At 35.1% G+C, this 23,627-nt stretch overlaps 1 pseudogene; it reads right to left on the reverse strand.

The window, feature by feature from the left end:
• Positions 1 to 23,627, reverse strand: part of LOC128564360 (coiled-coil domain-containing protein 122-like) — a 111,675-nt pseudogene that overhangs the window by 81,189 nt on the left and 6,859 nt on the right.

Genomic DNA, 23,627 nt, shown 5'->3' on the forward strand with positions numbered 1-23,627 from the left:
TGCATGTGTCTGGCACCATAACCACTGTGCTACAGGCACCAAGCCATATAGAGACATGTTTTTGAAATTTATTTCTAATCAACATTATTTTAAATATCTGCCCTTATCAATTATTTATAGGGAAACTGATGACCAAAAATTGCCAAATTCCAGATTTCATTTATGTGGTAATGAATTGCTAAGGAACCCTTCTAAAAGATCAGAATTTGTGAAATTTTTAACTTACTTAACTTTTTTTCATGAAAGAATTACGTGTGAAACTTATGTAGAAAGATGTACCATATATGATCTCTTTTGATATTTCACATCTTGGCAAATCCATACATGGATGTCAATTGATCTTTTTATGGAGGATCTGGAAATGTTCTTGCATAAATCCAATTCTTTAATTCATAAAAAAAATGAAAACAACAATGTTTTTAGTCCTTGAAATAGTTTTTGTGCAAATTCATCTCATACCCATGAAATATTTAGAATGTCTATACATAACGATTCTCTACTTGAGAAGTCATTATGTCATACCTGAAATACAGCTCGGACTAACAAAACATTACTGATGAATTAAGTAACAGAACACTTCAAGATATGATTGGAAAAAATTGGCAGATTTAAAACCTAAAAACTAAACTGTGTGAATTATGAACACCAAGTGCAAATTCAAAATGCAGGGACAGGGCAAGAGGAACTCAATGATAAAAATACATAAAAATATTGAAAACTAAGTATCTCAAGAATGGAGAAACAAATACTACTTGTATTCTCTAATAATTTAGAATTGACAGGCACACATGGAAACAAAAAAGAGTAAAATTCATTGGAAATCAACAAAGGAGGAAAGAAGGTGGGGGGAGTAAAATCCTACCTAACAGGTATAATGAACACCATTCAAGGGATGGACACACTTACAGCCTTGACTAAAGCATTGTAAAGATATTCATGTAACAGAATATTTTTATCCCCTTAATATTTTGAGGTTTAAAATATTAAAAACTTTTAACATTTGCAGTATAAAGAAAGATCACGTACATTGATATGAATAGGCATGAGAAAATGCATAATTGACCCATAAGAAACAAACCTATTAAGAGAATCCAACAAATCTGGACAAGTAGCATAAGCTGTCATTTCAATGAAACTGAAATTCAAAAGACAATAGAAGTAAAAAAGGAAAATTTTAAAAAGAAAAAAATAGATGTTCAATTTTATCATGGGACATAAAAAGACAAGTGAAAACAATTTTTAAGAGAATTTCCCATTCTTTGGCAAATAGTCAAAAACTACTTTAAGAATATCTAATACTAACTACATTTATAGAAAATAGGCACTTTTATGTAATCCTGGTGAGCTGTGAATATAAAATCTAGTTGTGGGTAATAATAATGGTGAAAGTACTAATCAAAAGTCAATAACAAATCTGAGTGTAGCTATTTTTTTTTTTTTTTTGCAGTTTTTGGCCATGGTCAGGTTTGAACCCACCACCTCCAGCATGTGGGGCCAGTGGTCTACTCCTTTGAGTCACAGGCACCACCCTGAGTGTGGCTTTTTGTTGGAAGAACTTCCAGTAGGCAAATACTCTCTTCCAAAAAGTAATCTTGAAAAGCTATATAAAAATAACTGAACAAAAATAAATAAAATCAATGGGCTGGACAGACCAAGATTCCATAAAGAAATAACCACTGGGAGATAAGCTAACATTCTGGAGCTGTATTTTTGTCTAGAGGCATTTTCTGTTTCTGGGCAACACATAAAAGTCTGAGAATCTGCAGAAGATGCTTGCTTCTGGGGCAGAGAAGAAAACAGCTGAAATAAGGATAGTCTAATCAGGCTAAAGAGACAAAATTTGGAACATCTGTAGTCAATGTCTAAGAGAAAAGGGAAGAGTGGATAACTGAGCCTAACCCACAGCCAATACTCCACTAAAAGCATCATCTGATATCTGCAGCTGCCCAGAAAAGAAGATAAATTCTAAGCAAAAACAATATGAAAAAGAGCAGAGATTTCTGCAGTCAAGTCCAGCTAGAAAGACAAAAGATTAATGTTCTGACAACCGGAAAGAGGGCTACCGGAAAGAGGGCTAGATTCTTGGTTGGAATCCCTAGAGGGCTCTAAGAACAGGGAAATAAAAAGATTATAAAAATAATAAAACAGAATTAAACTGTCCCTTACCATAATATTTTCTACCTATCCTCAATTAGTCCAGCCCTTTTTGATCATATCAGTCATTTTAAATCAAAGTGATGTGCAAAGTAAGCTCTTGTCGGAATGTGGCAACACTGTCTGAAACCTGTAAAATATTTTATTCAAGAAGTATTAGGCATTTAAAGAGAAAGAATTTGTGACAAAAACTAGGGGGAAGATAAATAATCCAGATATAGGCAGGGAAATAATACTGAAAGGATTACAATCAGTATTTTTTCAGTACTCCTTCTCCTATAAGTTTAGGGGAAGAGTTAACCAACAAGAAAAGCTCACATGAAATTTGAAAGGTAGTTGAGAAGTAGAGGTTCCTTCTCTGGATGCCAGTTGGAGTGGCTGTTATATTTAGTATTTCTACAGACACAGCACCCGCTAACATGATGGCTTCTACTATGGGACAACTTCCCCAACCCAACATCAACCATAGATGTCGAATAATAATCGAATGCATTGAATGCAGTTGAGATGCCAAAATTTCTTTAGTATTATATGAAAAAAGAAAGAAAGAAAGAAAGACTTTGGTAAATAGAAGTGCTGGGGTAGATTTAGTATGGATTCTTTGCAAACCTACCTTCGCATTATGTACCACACAAGGACTCACTTTGCAAAGCCATCTAGAAATGCATTGATGTTTGTACCTATATTCCCTAGGCCAGGAATTACCATGGGAAATGCTGCCCTCAAAATAGGGTTCCGGACATCAATCAGAAAGCTGAGAGCCCTAGAATATCAGGGGCAAATTACTGGTATCTTAACTACCAGAAAAGATGTCCATAGTTAACACAATGAATCATACGGTAATATATGCATCCTAGCAGTAAGAATTGTTTGAAAAATCTTTGGTTATGAACAATAGATCACCTCTAAATATGAAAGAAATGGGAAGCCTACTAAATCTTCATTGACTTCTAAAAGAAAAAATAAATGTGGGTCTTATGAACTAAATTACTACAACAGAGGGTCATGGTCCCACATTGTATTTTCATATTAACAGTTCAAAGATCCAGGGCACCATGAGAGGAACAGAGACTGGGTTTTTCTGAGGAAGACCACTTGTTCCCTCCAAATCTAGCAAAATTAAAAAAAAAGAAGTCTCATCAAAGAAATAGGGAACAAAATAACAAAGCTAAAACTTGATTTTCCAGAAAGATAAAAAATTGATATTCCTTTATCTGGACTATGATTTAAAAAAGAGAGAAGATGCCAATGAATAAAATCATAAATGAAAGAGTTGATATTACCACTGATACCACAGAAATACAGAGAACCTCAGAGAATATGATAAACATTTATAGACCAAATATTGAATAATCTAATGAAAAATTAATACTTTTCTAAAAACATACAACCTTCTAAGACCTAATAATTAAGAATTAGAAAATCTGAAAGTATAAATAATAAAAAAGGAGAATTAATCAATAATCAAAAAACTTTCAACAAAGAAATATATAGAAACTGATGACTTTCCTCATGAATGCTACTGAGCATTTAAAATAAGCGTGAACCTCAATGTATATGGAACCCTTCCTAAAACTTGGGGTAGAAAATGCTTCCAAACTAATTTTATGAGTTCCCATTACCCTCTTATCAATGCCAGTCAAGGATATTACAAAAAAAGAGATAATTAAAGACCACTATCCCTGATGAAAAAAGATGTGAAAATTCTCAACAAATTGAATTCAACAGTAGATTAAAAGAATTATATGCTATAATTAAGCAAGTAATCAGTCACTGGGATATAAGGATGTTTCAACACACACAAATCTAAAACTATGATTTACCACATTAAAATAATGAAGCATGAACATAAAATAGTCTTCTCAATAGATGTAGAAAAAGCAGTTGACAACATTCAATGCCTTTTCATGATAAATTTTTCAACAGATTTTGTATAAATAATGTATGTCAACATAATAAAGACCATGTGCATCAAGCTCAGAGGTAACATCATACTAAAGGATGAGAAGCTCAAAATGTTTGTTCTTTGTGAGCATAAATAAGAGGATATCCACTCTCACTATGTCCATTCACAGACTACTGGAGTTTCTAGTCAGAAAAGTAGGCAAGAAAAGGAAATAAAATGTGCCCCAATTAAAAAGGAGATGAATTGCCTTTGGTTATAGATGACATGATCTTATATATAGAAAATACTGAAGAGGTCACCAAAAAGCTATTAGGACTACCAAAGAAATTCAGTAAAGTTGCAATATTTAAAAAGTCAACATGCAAAATTAGTAATGTTTCTACACACTGACAAAAAATTGTTCAAAAACATCAAGAAAGTAATCTCATTTGAAATAGCATCAAATTAAAGAAAAACGCTTAGCAATAATAAACTTGACCAAAGAATCAAAAATCTGTACTGTGAAACTGTAAAAGTTTAATGAAATAAAATGAAAGCACAAATAAATAGAATGGTATTCCATGTTCAATAATAGGAATAATTAACTTTGTTAAAATGTTTATACTATCCAAAGTCAGCTACAGATTCAATACAGTTCTTATCAAAATTCCAATTTCATTTCTTTCACAAAGTAGAAAAAAATAATCCTAAAATACATATGCAAACAACAAAAGATTCCACATGTGTAAAATAATCTTGATCAAAATGAACAATGTGAGTGGCTTCATATTACACAGGTATACAAAATATACTATAATACATGTAGATATAATATAGCTAGAGGTAAAAACAATTGGAAAGAATAGAAAGAACAAAAATTAATCTGTGAAGTTAAAGTTAATCAATCTTTTACAAAGTTGTTAAGGACACACAACGTCAAAAATACAGTTTATTTTCAATTAATGGTGCTGGGGAAATTGTCTATTCACATGCAGAAGAATCAAATTGTACACCTATCTTACACTGTACCCAAAATTTAATTTAAAATGAACAAAAAGTTCAATCTAAGGGCCTGAAACTTTGAAACTATCTGAAGAAAACATAGAAAATATACTTCTTTATATTGGTTCAGGCAATGATACTTTGCATGTGACCTCAAATCCAAACACATTTGGGTAACCTCTAGTTCCCATATGTAATCCTTATTTCTGTTATACTTAAAGTGGCTCTTATTTTCTGGCTCAACCCAAACAGATATAATAATCATCTAACTGACTAGCCAAAAGTCAGCCAGATGTTAACTAAAAAATCAAGTATGCTATGAACCAATGATTATGATTGACTTAGATCTGAACCTGCTGAGATTCAGAAAAGAGAAACAAAATTAAATCAGACTGTGATCATCAGACCTTCAAGTGATGTTCTTAACTGGATAAATAGTATGCACACAAGGCTACAAGTAATAAAAATATTAAAGAAATACATTACAAACAGTTAAAACCAAGAGCAAGACAGGAATAATCATTTTTATCCACCATTTACCTGTGCACTATGACAGTACCAAAAAATAAGAAAAAAATTAATATAGGCAAATTATGTTAAGACTTAGGCAAAGTAAAGGTAGGAGACAGTCTACAAATAGTTTTTCAAAAGGCTAAGCACCAAATATGGACTGATTTAGGATGGAGTAACGATATCTCTATCTTTGAGTAAAGAGAAGGCAGGGGAAAGTTCTTTAGGAGAATGAAAAAATGAGTAACCTAGCAAACTCAGACAGTACTGAGACATCACTTGGGTTATGTGCTCTTGAATAAATAAATTATAATCATTGGGTTTCTCATGTGTTATCCAGCTATATTCAATTGCCTGGAGATAAATGTGAAGATACACATGGATTTAATAGGCTTCTGGTTAGACTGTCCCAGTGTAGGGTGGAGCAACCAAGTTGAAGAAGTGCGTGGAGTGATGGACGCTGTAGTCTAACTTAGGTAACCACTCCCCATTTTCTCAGTGCAATATGTCCTCTCCTCTTACACTCACATTGCCTGAGAAAGTAGGGAGTGGAGTCAAAAATCTCAGTAGATCTGTATATTAAGAACATAAGTTTGAAAGATGGGCAGTAGTGAAAGAATCCGATCATAAAAAACAGAAAGCGTGGAAATGACATAGTTGTCAGCAATGGCAAATTTTTGACTACTACTATTGCAGGAGTAGTTATTAGAAAAAAAAAATTAGACAACTAGCAGTAAAAACATTAGAGAACAAAGATGATTAGAGGTGACAGTTGGGAGGAAATAGAAAACATAATAATGAACGTAATAATGGTGAAATAGTGAACATAATAATGGCAAAAGTAGTGATTGAAGTAAAAACATTAAAGCCAGTATTAAAATCTTCAGTGAAGGAAGGGGGGTGACAGAGAAGTCAATTAACTGTATAATTCAATGCCAGAGGATTCAAGCAAATCATGATTTATTTGAGGAGTGAGAGGGTGGGTGGTTACATTTTGAAAATAATGAAGAACCTCAAGCAGGATATATGCTTTAGACATATCCCACAGACACATCTAGAGTACTTGGGAAGTGAAAAGAAAAACAGCTTACTAGAAAGAAATATATAATATGTACAATTATTATAAAGTCTGTAATACATACAGAACATTTCACATTCTAGATGAAATTCTTATTAGAGTTAGATTTTATTTGAAAAGTGAAAATTGTATATTTGTAATTCCTTATCCAAAACATATTTAAAAAATCATATAGTATGTCAATGGCCAGGGCTAACCTACCATTTTAATGCTCAAATTTCAGTGTCTCTATCATCTGTCAGATTTGAATCAGACTTCTGAAACTGAAAACATCTTTGTCTTAATTATATTATGGAAAGGGACAATTTATATTATCACAAAGAAGCTTTGATAATATATAGTTATTTTATATGAGAGAACTCTTTTCAAATATTTTTTTCTTGAAAAAATTTCATACGATTTTTCATTCCTACCTCTTACTATCACTTATGAAAAACCACATAAATACAACTTTGTTAAGGAAGTGTTCTAGAAGAGAATTAGAGGCTTTGAGTAATTCCCTGGGGGTTTCTAAAGAACAAGTAAAACTTGAAGCTGATCATTTTAAAAAATCCAGAAAGATAGATATAGCAAATACTTGAATCTTTTTTTTTCTATTTTCAGCTCGTTGCCTTCAACATGACAGAAATATGGAAAGCACATGTAATCTTTTTTTAAATATATAAATTACTATGCAGCTGATACAATCCAGTTAACTGCCTTTTCGCAGAATTATTCTGAAATCTAGCTAGGATCAGGCTGTATGAGAGGGAGGACAGAACCAAGAAATATGAACAATAAAATCTATGGTCACTAATGAGAGTCAGAACTTTGTTATAAATATCAGCTTAAAAATTGGTTTTATTATCTAACCAGAAAAATTACCAATTTTTAACATCAAATACCTAAACATTTTCCTTGTACTGTGACTGAGGAAAAGCTGGTGGAGGACTTTATCTTTGGTTACACTCTCTTTTTAGAGTTCTCTAACTTCTGTTGGAAAGGTGTACCAAGGGCAATGCCTGTGGCTCAAGGAGTAAGGTACTGGCCCCTTATGCTGGGGGTGGCGGGTTCCAGCCCGTCCCCAGCCAAAACTGCAAAAAAACAAACAAACAAAAAAAAAACACTTGTACCAAAAACTATTAAAAAAAAAAAAAGCTAATGAGGACATCATGAATAAATCAGACCACTGGGTTGTAAGAAATTAGGTGTTGTTTACATCATTGCTTAAAAAAGCACTTATAAGCCTATTTCTTTTAAATGTTATTTTGATAGCAATGTTTACCTCATAAAACAAATGTTTCGTGTCTACTAATAAATTACTCCCTCATAAACATATATATTTTGTCAACATAATTGTTACAGAGCTATCGACCTCCCTGGTAAAATGGTAATATGAATGAAAATTCAAGACTTAATGAATGTCACATTCCCTAATGTTAACTAAATTAGCTTCATCATTGACTTTTGAAAGTCTGTGCAAATTTATAAAAGGAGACTTGTGTAGGAAAAAAGATGGCAATCCTTATCTGCCTTTCATCGTACTTCAAGATACTTAACATCCTAAAAAATGGTCTTCAGAGACTTATGTAAGTGGAAGCAAAAACACACAAGGTACCCTTATAATTAATTTCCTGTCTCACAAACTGTCTTCCAAAATCTAATGGTAAAGCTCTTAAGGTTTTGGAAAATATGCTGAGTATATATTCCAGGATTCAAAAGATTTTGGATTTGGTTATTATTTTCTTAATCCTTTATATAAAAATGTATGTAACATAAGCAAATACATCATATAGTATAAAAATGATAATATAGGTTGTGGCGCAGTCGCTTGTAATCCCAGAGGCTGAGGTGGGTGGAGGGCCTGAGCTTACAAATTCGAGCCCAGCTTGAGTTAGAGCAAGACCCCATCTCAAGACAGCAGGATGTTGTGGCGGGTGCCTGTAGTTCCGGTTATTGGAGGCTGAGGTAAGAGAATTGCTTGAGCCCAAGAGTTTGAGGTTGCTATGAGCTATGATGCAGCACTGTACTGGAGGTGAAAAAGTAAGATTCTATCTCAAAAAATAAAAAATGAAAAATAAATATATAAAAATGATAATATAAGCTGGGGATGCAAAGCCAAGTCAGGACATGATCTTCTTATTTTGCAAGTAACAGTATACAGAAAAGAAAGAAGCATGCTGAATATATGCAAACTTATTTATGGTTTTTGCTTCTTGTTCTTTTTCCATTTCTGTGCTAGGTCTTAGAGAATGGCAGGGCAAGGCAGGAACAAGGAAAGAGAACTTTGAGTTGGGCTAGTGTGTGGATTACTTCAATAAGGTGGAATATCTTTCAAAGAGGATAAATGATATCCCTGTTTCTCAATCATCACCATTTTTCACACGTAGTCACAAAAAAGAGCATACCCGTAAATACATAGTCATACATGCAGACCTTCACGTGTACATAAATAGAAACATACACATAAATACATACTCATGCACACAGGACTCCACATGTATGTATATAGAAACATACACATGAAAACACTTTCATTTTTGCTCAGACTGTTGATCTTTCTCCCATTGGAAAACCTTTTAAGTTCTATTCAATGAGTGAAGGAACAGAAATGCAACAAAAAGTCTTCGAGTATGATGCCCTGAGTCGACAAAAGCTCAGAGAAAACCACAGAGTGTATAAAATATTTCCCAGAAATATGAACAAACAGATTATAAAGTAGGAAGTCCTAGACTGTGCTGGAGATCAGTAAAAGGAAATTGAGTAAATGCCAAAGGACTCTTGAAAAGGGCATCTGTTCCCTAAATTACACCCCTTCTCAGAAGAATGGAGACCACTCAGTATTTTAATATCCAAGGACAAAAGGGGATCTTTGCTCCTTCTCCCAATGAAACCCCAGGAAGGATGCAAGGCCCCATGAGAAGAACAGCTGCTGGTGACTGTCGTGGTGCCATTGTGTTTCCCCAGGACTGTCCCCATGTGTAGAGGGAGTAGAATAATTTTTAAGCATTACTAATCATCATAAAAATGGGCAAAGGCTTCTCATAATCCCAGATGACAAGGTACAGAAGGATAAGGAAAAAACTGCGTTGGAATTGTAATACACAGCATGTTACTAATAACAAAATATTCATACAAGTCACATTGAGCATCTCTTATAATAACAGAAGTCAAACACGACTTGAGTTTACAAATTTAATTAAATTTTGCCTTTTTTAAAATGTGTATACATGCTATGGAACCCTCTCTACCTCTTTATAGGGTACATGTGATGTTTTTTTTGTTTTTTTTTTTAATTTTTTTATTAAATCATAAGTGTGTACAATGATATGATTATGGGGCATCATACACTCACTTCATAAACCATTTGACACATTTTTATCCCAGTGGTTAACATAGCCTTTCCGGCGTTATCTCAGTTACTGTGCCAAAACATTTATATTCTACATTTACCAAGTTTATGTTTTGACATGGGTATATCATGTCTATTAATCAAAGGTAACTGAGGTATCCATAACCTCAGGCACTTATCATCTTTGTATTACTTTGTGTTAAGAATAATCCAATTCCACTCTTTTATTGTTCATTATAATCACTTTGTTGTACTAGCAAGTATTGTTCATTCTACCTAACTCTATTTTGCATCCATTAACCATTTAATTTTTGCTGTGATGCAATAGCCTAGTTCTTATTTGAATTCCTACCAGGTAGATGCTCTTTGGCTATATTAGGAGGTATGCACTTTCTCTGATCCAGAGCAAGGATTTGTGTCAAGAATTTATGGCCACATTTTGGCACTTAGACTCTATAAAAATTTCCATTTTATGATAAAGTTGATAACGCATATCTCCAATTAGGTTCCATTAGCCATACAGAACGTTTCTGAAAAGCTTTCTATACAATAACTGGGTTTAACTTTATTTCTGCCAGTCAATTCAGTCAGGGTTCTATGTCTGTGGTTTTTCTAAAGGAAAAATTATGTATGTTCTTAAAATGACAGGAGACAGGTAACACAGGATAATTTATAACAAAGCCAGAAGGCAATTGCCTTCATGCAATGAAAAGAGCTCATATTTTTATCTGAGGGAGGCAAGCTGTTTTTTCTCCAATAAAGCATCCATAATCACATCATAAACACAATACCAATTGACTAATGATTTAAGTGTATTTGAAAAAAATGTTAGATTCTCTAAACTATCTTTATCATATTCTTAATTTTAGTATTTTAAAGATATGACTGTGAATAGTTGATACTTAAAAATTATTATCGTTTAAGATTTCATTATAGGTTTATTTTTAATATGATCTTGGTCTTTTTTCTACTCCGTTCTATAGTGAATTTAATCATCAAAATATCGTTATTCCTATCCCACAAATGGTGAAACAGACTTTAGAGCTTTCTGAAGAAACATAAATTTTACTCATTCACAATCTGTTGCCCCACTTAAGAAGTAACTTTATTTCAAAATGAGGATTGTAAATTGATACTATTATTTTAAAAACAAGTCCTATTTTGATTATGTTAATTTCACATACACAAAGAAAATTCTAATCAACTGAAATGGAAATTTCATCCTTAAAATGGATTGCCATAATCCTAGAAAGGGTTTTTGGCTTTACAATTTGTTTCTTCTATTCTTCACAATGTGGCACCATTCTAGGACAAGCAGAAGCTTTGGTCCCTCCATCATCTGCTATGCAATTTATCACCTATGCTTATGACCAAGGAGAAAACACAGAAACAAGTCGCCTCTTGTTAAAGAGAAAGCAGAAGAGTCATGCAAGCAGCACTATAAGAAAACTTGGACGTGAAGGGACAAAGCGTGAAATGTAATAGTGACAAAGATGAAGAGTTTTGATATAAATGACTGCCTGTTTCTCGCTTACCTCTGGTCCTTGAGGCTTCAAATCAAAGGAAAGACATTGTAGCGTGGAAAATCAGCAGGAGCTACAGTCCAGCATGGCTATCTTCCCACAGGAGTGATGGAGCACAGCAAAATAAATCAAAGACTAAGGGATTAATCTTTAATACCATTTGATTAAAGACAGAGTAATACTATATGCACTAAGCTTCCTATTCTATTAAACACCATACAAGTAATTTTTTAATTTAAGTTATACTTTAATTCATGCTGTATGCATGTAATGACATTCTCCAATTTGACCTTCTAAAGAATACATATTTAATAAAAGCAGTGACCAGGTCTGTGTACATATGGAGAAGACATTTTCTATTAAGAAGATTACATGTAAAAATACATGATTGGAATCTGATCAAACTAGAAAGCTTCTGCATAGCCAAAAACACCGTAAGTAAAGCAAGCAGACAGCCCTCAGAATGGGAGAGGATATTTGCAGGTTATGCTTCTGACAAAGGTTTGATAACCAGAATCCATGGAGAATTCAAACTTATTAATAAGAAAAGAACAAGTTATCCCATTTCATTGTGGGCAAGGAACTTGAACAGAAGCTTCTCTGAAGAAGATAGGTGCATGGCCTACAGACACATGAAAAAATGCTCATCATCCTTAATCATTGGAGAAATGCAGATCAAACCACTCTGAGATATCATCTAACTCCAGTAAGAGTGGCTCACATAACAAAATCCCAAAACTACAGATGTTGGCATGGATGTAGACAAAAGGGAACACTTCTGCAGTGCTGGTGGGAGTGCAAGTTAATATGTCCCTTTTGGAAAGAAGTATGGAGAATACACAGGGATCTAAAGGTAGACCTTCCCTTTGGTGCTGCAATTCCTCTACTAGGTGGATATCAAAAAAAACAAAAATCACTTTATAACAAAGATATTTGCACCATATTGTTCATTGCAGCTCAGTTCATAATAGCCAAGTCATGAAAGAAGCCCAAGTGCCCAACAATCCATGAATGGATTAATAAATTGTGGTATATGTATACCAGGGAATATTATGCAGCCTTAAAAAAGATGGAGACTTTACCTCTTTTATGTTTACATGGATGAAGCTGGAATATATCCCACTTAGTAAAGTATCTCAAGAATGGAAGAAAAAAATATCCAATGTACTCAGTACTGTTATGAAAGTAATTTACAATCACTCACACTTTCATATGAAGCATAGATCACAACTATGGCCCAGGATGAAGGAGGTAGGAGGGAGGGATGAGAGGGGAGGGGGGAAGTCAGATTGAGAGATGGTGAATGGTGGGATCACACCTATGGTGCATAATGCAAGGGTACATGTCAGATCTATTAGTATAGAGTATAAATGTCTTAACACAATAATTAAGTAAACAAGATGAGGTATACATTAACTAATGTGATGTAAATATTCCTAATTCTGTATGAAATCAGCACATTGTACCCCATAAATGCATTAATTTATACATGATCTATGTGTTTATCATTTAATAAAGAAAAATGAAGATTACATGTAATCAAGAGGGTTGTAACTTTGGCATCAACAACGTGATTCCATGTTAGTCTTCTTTGTGACTATAGGCTCCTGACTTCCGTTTTCTTAGAGCATTTACTTTTGAAAAGTCATAATTCTAAATTCTTTCTCGGTCCCTCTGATATATATTCAAAACTTTTTAAATATCCTCACCAGTTTCATGGACTGGGAATGCCTTTCTCAAGAACCTTGGAGCCATCTCTTTGATGTAATCTTCTAATGAGATAAGGTCTCCCAGTCTTTGTTAAATTTGCAGCCTAATTTCAATGAGTTCAATCACAAATACACAAAAAACTAATCACAGAGAAAACCATTTGCAAACTCAGGAATAACTTACAGTGCTGGACATATCCCTTGATCAGTCTCTCTGTAAGTTTTCCAATAGCTCAATACAGTGCTTCAAAATGAGAGAGAAACAGAGAAAGGAGGGAGAAAAAGAGGGACAGAGAGAGGAAAAGTGGGGAGGGAGAGAGGGAGGGAGGGAGGAAGAAAGGAAAGAATGCTCTCTTGCCTTTTGTTTTAGCAGAATTGATCTTAGACTGAACGCTGGTCCCTCTTCCATACTGTAATATCCTTGAATAAAATCTCCCTTGACTATTTAACTTTTTCCAATTCTATGCTTTTTTGGACACATTTATTCTTAATTTGTACCATCAAAAGAACATACAGTCATCATTCACTCATTATTCCTTGATTCAAAACAATAATCCACTCATTAATCCCTTAAACATGTTTTCAATATCTTATAGTGCCAGAGTCTTTGGTATGTGTTGACAGAGAATAAAGAAATATTCTTATTTTTCATATTCTAGTGACCAGAAATCTTTAGATTCCATATTGTAAAGTATCAGTGAGAAATTAAGATTCTTTTGGGAGACAATTAGTTTACCCGAGCTGGGGACTCATAATTTACCCAAAAGATTTTTGTTTGCTTAGTTTTGTTTCTTTTGTCTTGTTTTTTCCCTCTTGACCAAGCTGCAAGCACATTTGAGAAAGTTGAATTTTGTACATTGATTTTGGACAAGAAGAGAAGAGCTTTTGTTCTTTTCCTGTTGTAGTCATTTAATGATAAGCTTCACTTACAGTCTTTTCAGATATAGTTATGCAAATATGCAAAGATGAATAGGCTAGGCGCTTAGCCTTTCTGTTCCTCACTTCTTGGAGAGGGAGATGGGCGGAGGGAGGGTGATGGGTTGGTTTACACTTATGGTGCAAATTACAAGGGTACATAGTACCCTTGTGAAACTTAGTAAATGTAGAATATAAATGTCTTAACACAATAACTAAGAAAATGCCAGGAAGGCTATGTCAACCAGTGTGATGAAAATGTGTCAAATGGTCTATAAAACCAGTGTATGGTGCCCCATGATCGCATTAATGTACACAGCTATGATTTAATAATAAAATAAAATAAAATAAAAAATGTGATTTATATTATTAACGTAATTATATAATGTGTATATGTACATGTAAAGAAATATTAAAAACTGAAGGAAAAAACATTGGTTATGATGTCAACATTATGTATTTTTTTCTTATATGTCTCCTTTACCTTTAAAATACCCTACACACAAAAAAAACTGCTTCTATAATTAAAAAAAAATCTAAAATAAAGATTAAAGTTTTACCCTACTTGCAAACTAAAAAGTTGGCCTGCCACAGCACCACAGCATGAAGCTGGCAGAAGGCACATGGTTCTACGTCAGAGGTACTTTAAACTGATCAGATAGAAAGAAACATCAGTTTCATGTTTCCACTGGTTCCTCTTGCCCCAAAGTCCCACAGGAGTAAAGTAGAGAAGTCTGTGTGTACACAGTTCATTTGTGTTACAATCCAGGAACCCCGAGTTTAAGAAGTGTGGATGTTACAGAGCTTCTAGCTAACCTGCCCAAGCTTTGATACAAAGGGAGAGATTGTATTTATCAAACCCATCAGGAAAACAAATCTGACCTCTGCCTCGGATGGAGACACTAGTTTATGGCAAGTTACTAACCTATTGCTCAGATACTGGGTAGAAATTTGACCAATCCATCGAAAGTATTGTCTCCTGACACAAAATAATAAATCCCCAAACTCAGTATCTGTTATAATATTGCTTTTTACTCTGAACTTGCTGAAAAGGAAACAGCGCCTTTCAGATCGTGTTTTTACCATTATTCACACTGGCTTCCCACCCCTGATTCCACAGTGGAGTTTTTCACAGGACAGCCCCGGAATTTGCTCAAAAAACCTAGGAGTCTGCAGTCTTGATTCCACCTGTGCCACCTGCATTTCACTGGGAGGCAAACATTGGCTTGTCCTTTGGTTATTGCCTGCATTTCTTTTTCTCCAAAGGAATCACTGTATCAAGGAACAGATTTGACTTCTCACAGAGCACATACTTAGAGTGCAAATTTTTCTACCAACAATGTAATGTGAGATAAAGAGCTTTGGGTAACCAGCTCAGTTTAGGGGGTCTGAATCTGAAGATACATAACACATTTCTAAAATTACTAAGGAATACTCTCACATACATAAAATAAATAAAAATGGGCTGTTAGGCAAAATGATATTATGATTTAGGTTCATATATTAAAACATTTCTTCCACAAGTGATACTCCTCTGTTAATAGTCAGAAAGATCCGTGTGATACCTAAATTCACTGCTAAATCACAATTCTGATATTCAGAAAGTTGAATTCTTGAGTTCTTGGATTTGTGCGTCTCTATTTCTCCATTATTGTAGATAGAGATCAAAATCAAGGCACCAGGTATCACACAGGCAAATGTCATCCTATCCACTACAACTGCAGCTTACACTTTCTGGGGGCAAGACATGATTGCAAGAGGGACTTTACCTAACAAATGCAATCAGTGTAACCTGGCTTATTGTATCCTCAATGAATCCCCAACAATAAAAAAAAAAAAAAAAGAAAGAAAGAAAAGCCTGCTTGACACAGTGATTTTTTTTTCTAACGAAAGTTAGAACTAGTAGTAATAGCAGTGTTCTATTTGAAAAGAAATTATATCTACAAAGGTATTTTGGCTTCCTAGAAAAATCCATAGATGAAATCAAAATATTAAAATTGCATAGCTATTCTAAATTAGTGATTGAACCTAGAGATTTAATAGAAAAACAATAATTTACTATTATGGTAATTTTTTAAGTATGCAAACCACCAATTCATGAGAAGAATAAAGAGCACTAGTATAATGTATGGCTTAGGAATTAGCTCTTTTCATGTTTCTGTTTCTGTTAAACAAATTGTTTATTCTAAATTCAATTAATGATTTTATCGAAACACAATTTTCCCCCCTTATCCATTCTGTTGACCTGTCAACAATTATGTAAGTAAAAAAAAAAAAAAAAAAATACACCTCCAGGCCAAGGAAAATGCCTTGAACATAGGGAAGTTTAAAAAAGTTACTGGGGGCATCCAAGCTCAGCGGTTAGGGCGCCCAGCACATGTTCTGGGGCTCCTGGGTTCGACCCAGCCAGAGCCTGCTAAACAACAACAACAACAAAAACAAAACAGTCAGGTTTTGTGGCGGGTGTCTGTAGTCCCAGCTACCAAGGAGGCTGAGGCAAGAGAATCACTTAAGCCCAAGAGTTTGAGGTTGCTATGAGCTGTGACTCAAAGGCATTCTGCTCAGGGTGACAAGGTGAGACTCTGTCCCAATTAAAATAAAAAATCTATTGGTGATTGACATACATGAAAAATCAATATGAAGCATTAAAGGGCATAGGGCATAGGTAGACTATAGTCTTATTCCTTTAGTTAAAACTAACACACATTTTAACTAAAACACATTTAATTTAAAATACATTAATTTAAAATGTGTTTTTCACTCTGCGAAAGAGAATTTATCCCTCCCTTTTAAAGAAGGGTTTGATTAAATATTTTATTAATAAAGTATAATCTAATATAATACAATAGCATTTTCATAGCAACAAGAAAATATGTAACTTCTGTTACTCTGACTCTTAATTCCTTTATTTACTCAATCTACAAATATTAACTGAATGAATGCCTACTTAATAGGTCTCAAGTTAAATACTTATTATAACCAGATCTATTTTAGGCAAGCCAGTATAATTTTTATGCATTAGACTCCTCTTTTGTAAAAATGTGGTTAAAATAGTACCGACTTCATATGGTGATATTAGAATAAGTTAATTCAGCATATCCATTAACTAACCATTTGATTTTTTTTTTCCTATCCTCCATTCCCTTTTCTTGCTCCTCTTCACCCTCTGTTTTTATCAAAGTAATTTTTCTGAAGCAAAACTTGTATCTTTCCTGCTCAAAATGCTTCAGGGGTTCATAGCCAAAGTCCAGCCTCTACAATTTAAACCCAGTCTAGTGTCTCCATGTTTGTTTCATAAAACTATCCTTTTATTTCCTTGTCTTGCCTAATTGTATTGGCTAGAACTTCCAGCAATAAAAAAAAAAAAAAAGAAAAAAAAAAAACTATCCTTATCTATTTTGCAAAAGATAAAAATAAAACTAGTTCTGAGCTTTCTATTTCCCCTTGCTCTGTGAGAATTTTACTTGGCATACGCCCTTTCCCCAATAGTTCGCTGAAATCTTCCATCTTTCAAGTTTTATTCTAAATGACACTTCTCCATGAACGTATTCTTGATTCTTACAACTAAATATAGACTCCCAACTAAATATACATGCATACAACCTATCCCTCTTTGAGCTTCCCACAAGATTTTGTTAGTATTGCTCTTATGTTACTTACCTAATGTACATTGTCTTATAACCATGGTTCTATGTACTATGTGTAGCTATTGGTATACGTAATCACTGATATATATACAGAGAGAGTAGTTCATTATATAGACGATAGATGATAATCATTGATATAGCCATCATTGGCATATGTGCTATCAATATTGCATTTGCATATACAAATATACATATTTTTCACCTGCCAAATTTGCCTAGAGCTTTTGCTAACCTACCAACTGCCACATGAGCAATTCTCAAAATAATGAAAGTACAATGGGATAATTTGATTAAGTAAAATACATTTTCAGGGAGTGATTTCTCTCTAGCATAAAGTCCATCCCAACTACTTGTACTAGGCTGTGATTTGGTTTTGTTTTGAATATTTCTGCTCCTTCCTAAAAATGTGGTATTCATACATTGCCCCTAAAACATATTTACCTATGCCATCAGCTCTTCTTTGTAGAAACCACAGTAATCTTCTGAAGCAATCCTCTGGTCTATAGGGCTTAGAAGCAGTTCTAAAGGAGGCAGATGGATAACCACAGGAGCCAAGTTCACCTTGGAAATGGACTCTGAAGTGCTATAACTCTCCATCACAAAGAGAATAACCCCAGGGCATCATCGCTGACTGCCCCCAAATCGTGTGATACACATATAAGATGCATTTCTACATGGTGAGAATGGAAAGTCTCAGAAGTGTGAGCACTGATGATCAAAGCTTTCTGATGGCACTGGGGGAAGGATATACTTTCAAAGTAGGTAAAAGCAACCTGTGCAAATTATACCTTAGAGGATCTAGAGTTCAAACAAGGTTTTAACCTAAACTCCAAGTCAAGAAGACAGTCATTTTGGAAGCTGTTTTTTATGTATGAATTTATTATCTTCAAATTGATGTTGAAATCATAAAATAAATCTATTTTGGAAAAAAAAAAAAGTTTTCTATCATTTCTAAAGTCCAGAAATTATAAACGCAACATTCTTTTCTTTAGAAGACACATTTTTAGGGCTCAACCATGCTTGAGAATACATATTAGAACACAGTTGAATGATTCTTCTTCTAAACAAGTCTTTGTTTTTGGAAGTGAGTAAGGAACTTGCCAAGGGACAAATGATGCCATTAGAGTGGATTTAATAATAATTTTCATACTTAGCCTTTCAATCCCGCATTGTAACCTGAGCACACCTCATAACTATCATTCAAGGTCGAGCATCCCCGTTGGTTCCCCAGGGGAAGTAGAAAGTTTAACTGAGGCAGAGGTAGAGTGAAAGTGTGTACAATCCGAAAGTAAAACTGGAGCAGCACAGGTGGCCTGAACAGAAAGCGTAAGTGACTCCACCTGGGTGTTAGTAGAACAGAGAAAAGTTTTATTTAACAACAAAGAGAAAGTTTAGAGCACTTCCAGCCTTGGAAGTGGGTCCCTCTCAAGTGGGAGAAGAGAGAGGGACACGCAAGGCATTTTAGAGGAATAGATATGCTGTTTCTCTACTTGGAATTTGTTTATTCCTTTCATTGTTCTCTCTGTGCCTCCTGACTCCTTTGCCCTTTTCTATTAGTTATCAGTAACCTAGGTTATCTCATACCCACATTTTCACCCTCTTTGTTGGTGAGAATTGCTGAGCGCCTACCTAATTATAGAATGCTTCCATAGCCCCTCCAGTGTTCCCCATTTAGCAGGCCAGATTTTTCTGCGATGCCCTTTGAAGCCCTCTCTTAGTGTGTCTCCTAGCTATTTTTACACCCAGTACCAAGTCCATCATTGACATTGGCATAGGAAATCTAAGACAGGGTTCCACCATGTTATTTTCCTTGTCAGGGATAGGTAGTAAATATTTTAGGCTTTGCAGGACACATTGTCTCTATTGCTCCTACTCAAGTCTGCCATTGTCATCTGGAACCCGCCTTGAGAAATATGAAGGTGAATAGCTGTGTTCCAAAAAATTTTACTTACCAAAACAAGCAATGGGTTAGATTTGACAAGTTCACACTTTATCAATCCTGAGTGTACAACATCCTTTTAATATTCTAGTTACAAAGCGTTACAATTAAAGAACTCTTGTTTAGCTCGGCACCTGTGGTTCAAGCAGCTAAGGCGCCAGCCACATACACCTGAGCTGGCGGGTTCGAATCCAGTCCAGGCCCTCCAAAGATTGACGGCTGCAACCAAAAAATAGCCAGGCGTTGTGGCGGGCACCTGTAGTCCCAGCTACTTGGGAGGCGGAGGCAGGAGAATAGCTCGAGCCCAGGAGTTGGAGGTTGCTGTGAGTTGTGATGCCTCAGTACTGTATCCAGGGTGACAACTTGAGGCTCTGCCTCAAAAAAAACAAACAAACAAACAAAAAAGCTCTTGTTTATCTATCTGTTTTGCATTTCCCTTCTTGCATTCAATCTAATCAACTTATCCCCTAATGATAAAGATACACTTGCTGCTGTCCTTGCACTGCTTGCACTTTTTTTTTTTTTTAATTTGAAACATTGATCCTGCCAGGAATTCCTGTCTTCTCATAGTCCTGCCTCAAAATTTCATTTATACTCCAAAGAACACCACAAAACTTGCTTTTGTCCACCTCACCTGTGTCATTCTTCCTTTTAATTCTTGAAGCAATGTATCTGCTAATTCCTTACAACATTCTCAGTTTATTATCTGCATTATAATTGTTTATCAAAATTCATTTAGATAAGTGAATTAAGTTCGGATTTTTTTTTCTTCTCAAACTGACCAGCATGGTGTTTTGTACAAAATGTTCATAAGTGGTTATTCTCTAAACCAGCACTTGTGTTTGAAAGCAGAAAGAAAATTATTTAAGGTAAAAGTCATGGTATTAATTTTCCTAGAAAACTCCAAGTAATGAGTTATTTCATTTTTATTTCTATATTCACTGTACAACAGGGATTAGCATTATTGCAACCTTTTATAATTGGTTGGGGATCCTGGAAAATTCATATTATATTTTTGAATAATTGTTATAATTTATCCAAATTGAGCCATAAATTTTATGAAATAATTTAATTTTTCTTATGAAATCAAAGTGAAATATTGCACAAATATGTGAACATCTTTTAAAACATATAAGCGTAGTTCCTTTCTAATGACATCTAAGTTTCCAAATTTGTATGTTATAAACACATTAATGTTGTCAAAGATGATTTTATTCTTTGAGAAAGTCACCAGACCATAGAGAGAATTTCAAATTATTAAATAAACATTATTTTCACTCTCTCATGTCATATGTATGTATGTATAAATATGTGTATCTGGTTTTTCTCCTTAAATTTTTACTCAGTAAGACTAAATTCAAAAAATTAAAGTTAAAAAATTGTGAAAGAAAAAAAGTGTAATCCCTTAATAGAGGCTAATGTTCACCTCTTCCTTTATTTCAAGAATTCTCTCATTTTTCTTCCCTTCACAATTTTTTTCCTAAACATTATCCTAGTTCTCATAGCACTTTATAATTATAAAAACTTTACTGAATTTATATGAAGCTTCCTTTTTACCACTGAGCTGGAAATGAGATCTCTTTCCCAGTCCTGCAGTATTTGAGGCTCTAAACGGTTATAGGAGAGGGAGTCACTGAGAGCTGCAGCAGACAAGGCAATGTCAGCTGGAGGCTGCCAAAAACAAAAATTAGAAAAAGCTCTTTATCTCGGATCACAAATCAGGTCTTAAAATACTAGGGAAGAATACAGAATAACAACCAGAAGGCAGGATTTTAAACATAAGCTGAGATGTCTCAGGTTATTTATAAGAGTCTTGAATCAACAAAGTTGGTGTAAGCATAGTAGGAAATTGTTGTCTATATTAAGTGGGATTCTCTGATGCCAATAAGCAAATATTTTGATGAAGTGGAAGAAGCAAAAAAGGAATTTATTTTAAGCATACAGAGACTAACTTCCAGTGTCCATCAGTAGGATGGAAGGAACTGAAAAGGAAAGTTAAAAATAAATTAATGAGAAAATAAAGGACTTAAATAATACAATAAACCAACCAGATTTGACAGACATATACAGACCAGTCTCCCAAACACATTATTCTTAGTGCTTGAATGTGAGACCCTAACAAACTGATTTTTAATCTTACTATCTTAACTCTAGATTACTCAGATGAAAATATTATCTGCCGAGCTTAAGTGAAGTGTCAGTACCAGGGTTAGTCAACGGTACATTAACCTTGATAAGAAACCAGTCAGGGTCAGAAAATAGGTAAAGTAGATCATTCGAAGCTGGAATGAAACTCACAAAATAGTTTGAAGTCTGAGAGTTTAGTTACATAAATACTTCAACGTGGGGGATGTTATCAAACAAGATGGAGTATAAACTTCTAGTGAAAAAATTAGAAATAAGTGTTATAAGAACACATCATTAATCCTTTGATCAAGAAAATACAATTCTGGCTCAGCGCCTCTGGCTCAAGCAACTAAGGTGCCAGCCACATACACCTGAGTTGGCGGGTTCGAATCCAACCCGGGCCCCCAAACAACAATGACGGCTGCAACCAAAAAACAGCAGGAGCTGTGGCAGGCACCTATAGTCCCAGCTACTTGGGAGACGGACGCAGAAGAATTGCTTGAACCCAGGAGTTGGAGGTTGCTGTGCCACGGCACTCTACTCAGGGTCACAGCTTGAGGCTGTGTCTCAAAAAAAAAAAAAAAAAAAGTAAAGAAAAGAAAATACAATTCTGGAGCAACACAGTCAAATAGAAACCACCAGGGATTATCCCTCCGCATGAACTGCAAATTCAGCCATGCTCCATGCAAGGAAGAACCTTCAGGAGAACCAAAAATCAGGTGAGTAATCACAATACTTGGTTTTAGCATTATATCAAGAAAAGAGGCATGCAAGAAAGCAGAAAAGATATTTTTGCATTGCCTGCACCACTCTTCCTCCAGCCCTTTTTAAAAGGGCACTGAATGGAAACATAATCTGTGCGCTTTTGTGGTGGTGGGTAGGAAGGGAGCAAAGTGATTATTGTATTTTTAATTGGAACTCAGGCCTACTTCTCTCACAGGGAAACACAACCCGGGGAAGAACTCTGCCCACATCCCTCGAGGGAGTATGTAGACCTGATTAAGCTGGAGAAGGAAATCTTTCACCCTGAAATTCAAGTAATGACTATCTCCACCACCAGCTGACAGAAAGTAGACTGAGTCCTGTAACAAATTCATAGAGCAGTCAGGCCACAAAGGTCATAGTTTTTGGCAAACCCTGTGGCTGTACTGGCTTGGAGCCAATTGTCTTGGAAAGCTCATGTTTCAGTGAGACACCAGCTTTGGAGGCCAAGCCAGGGCCTGTGTCACCCCTACTCAATTCCAGGCAGTGTAACTCATGGACAATCTTCTTCTGCTTGGGAAAATGAATGAGAAGAGTTCAACAAACTTTGTTTTGAAACTTGGGTACTGACTCAGCCCTAGGAAAATAAAATAACAAACAGACCCTTGAAGCTCCTGATTCTAGGCCATAGTTTCTAGATGGCATTACTAGACCCACCCTGGGTCAGGAGGAAACATTCACTGCTGCCCTGAAAGGAATGACCCAGTCCTGACAGGATTTACACACCACCTGCTCAGTAAAGAGCTCTTGGGCTTTCAATAAACATCAAAGGGGCCCAGGAAATAGCACAGCTTTTGGGTAAGAGTGCGCTGGCTTTAGGTGTGACTGAGCACAGTTCTAGCTGGCCACAAGGGACAGTGTAAATCACTCTTCCCACACCTCTAGCATCACAGCACAGAGACTGAGAGACTTTGCCTGGTAATACAGGGAAATCTCCCACATCTTACCCAAATCCACTAAGACAGTCCACCAGAAGTCTGCAAGAGTCACAGCATTCCTGGGCCTTGGCCCCCCACCCCAACCCCCCAGTTGCTGATGCAGTTGC

Source organism: Nycticebus coucang, chromosome 14 (genome assembly GCF_027406575.1).
Source record: "Nycticebus coucang isolate mNycCou1 chromosome 14, mNycCou1.pri, whole genome shotgun sequence".
Taxonomy (NCBI): domain Eukaryota; kingdom Metazoa; phylum Chordata; class Mammalia; order Primates; family Lorisidae; genus Nycticebus; species Nycticebus coucang.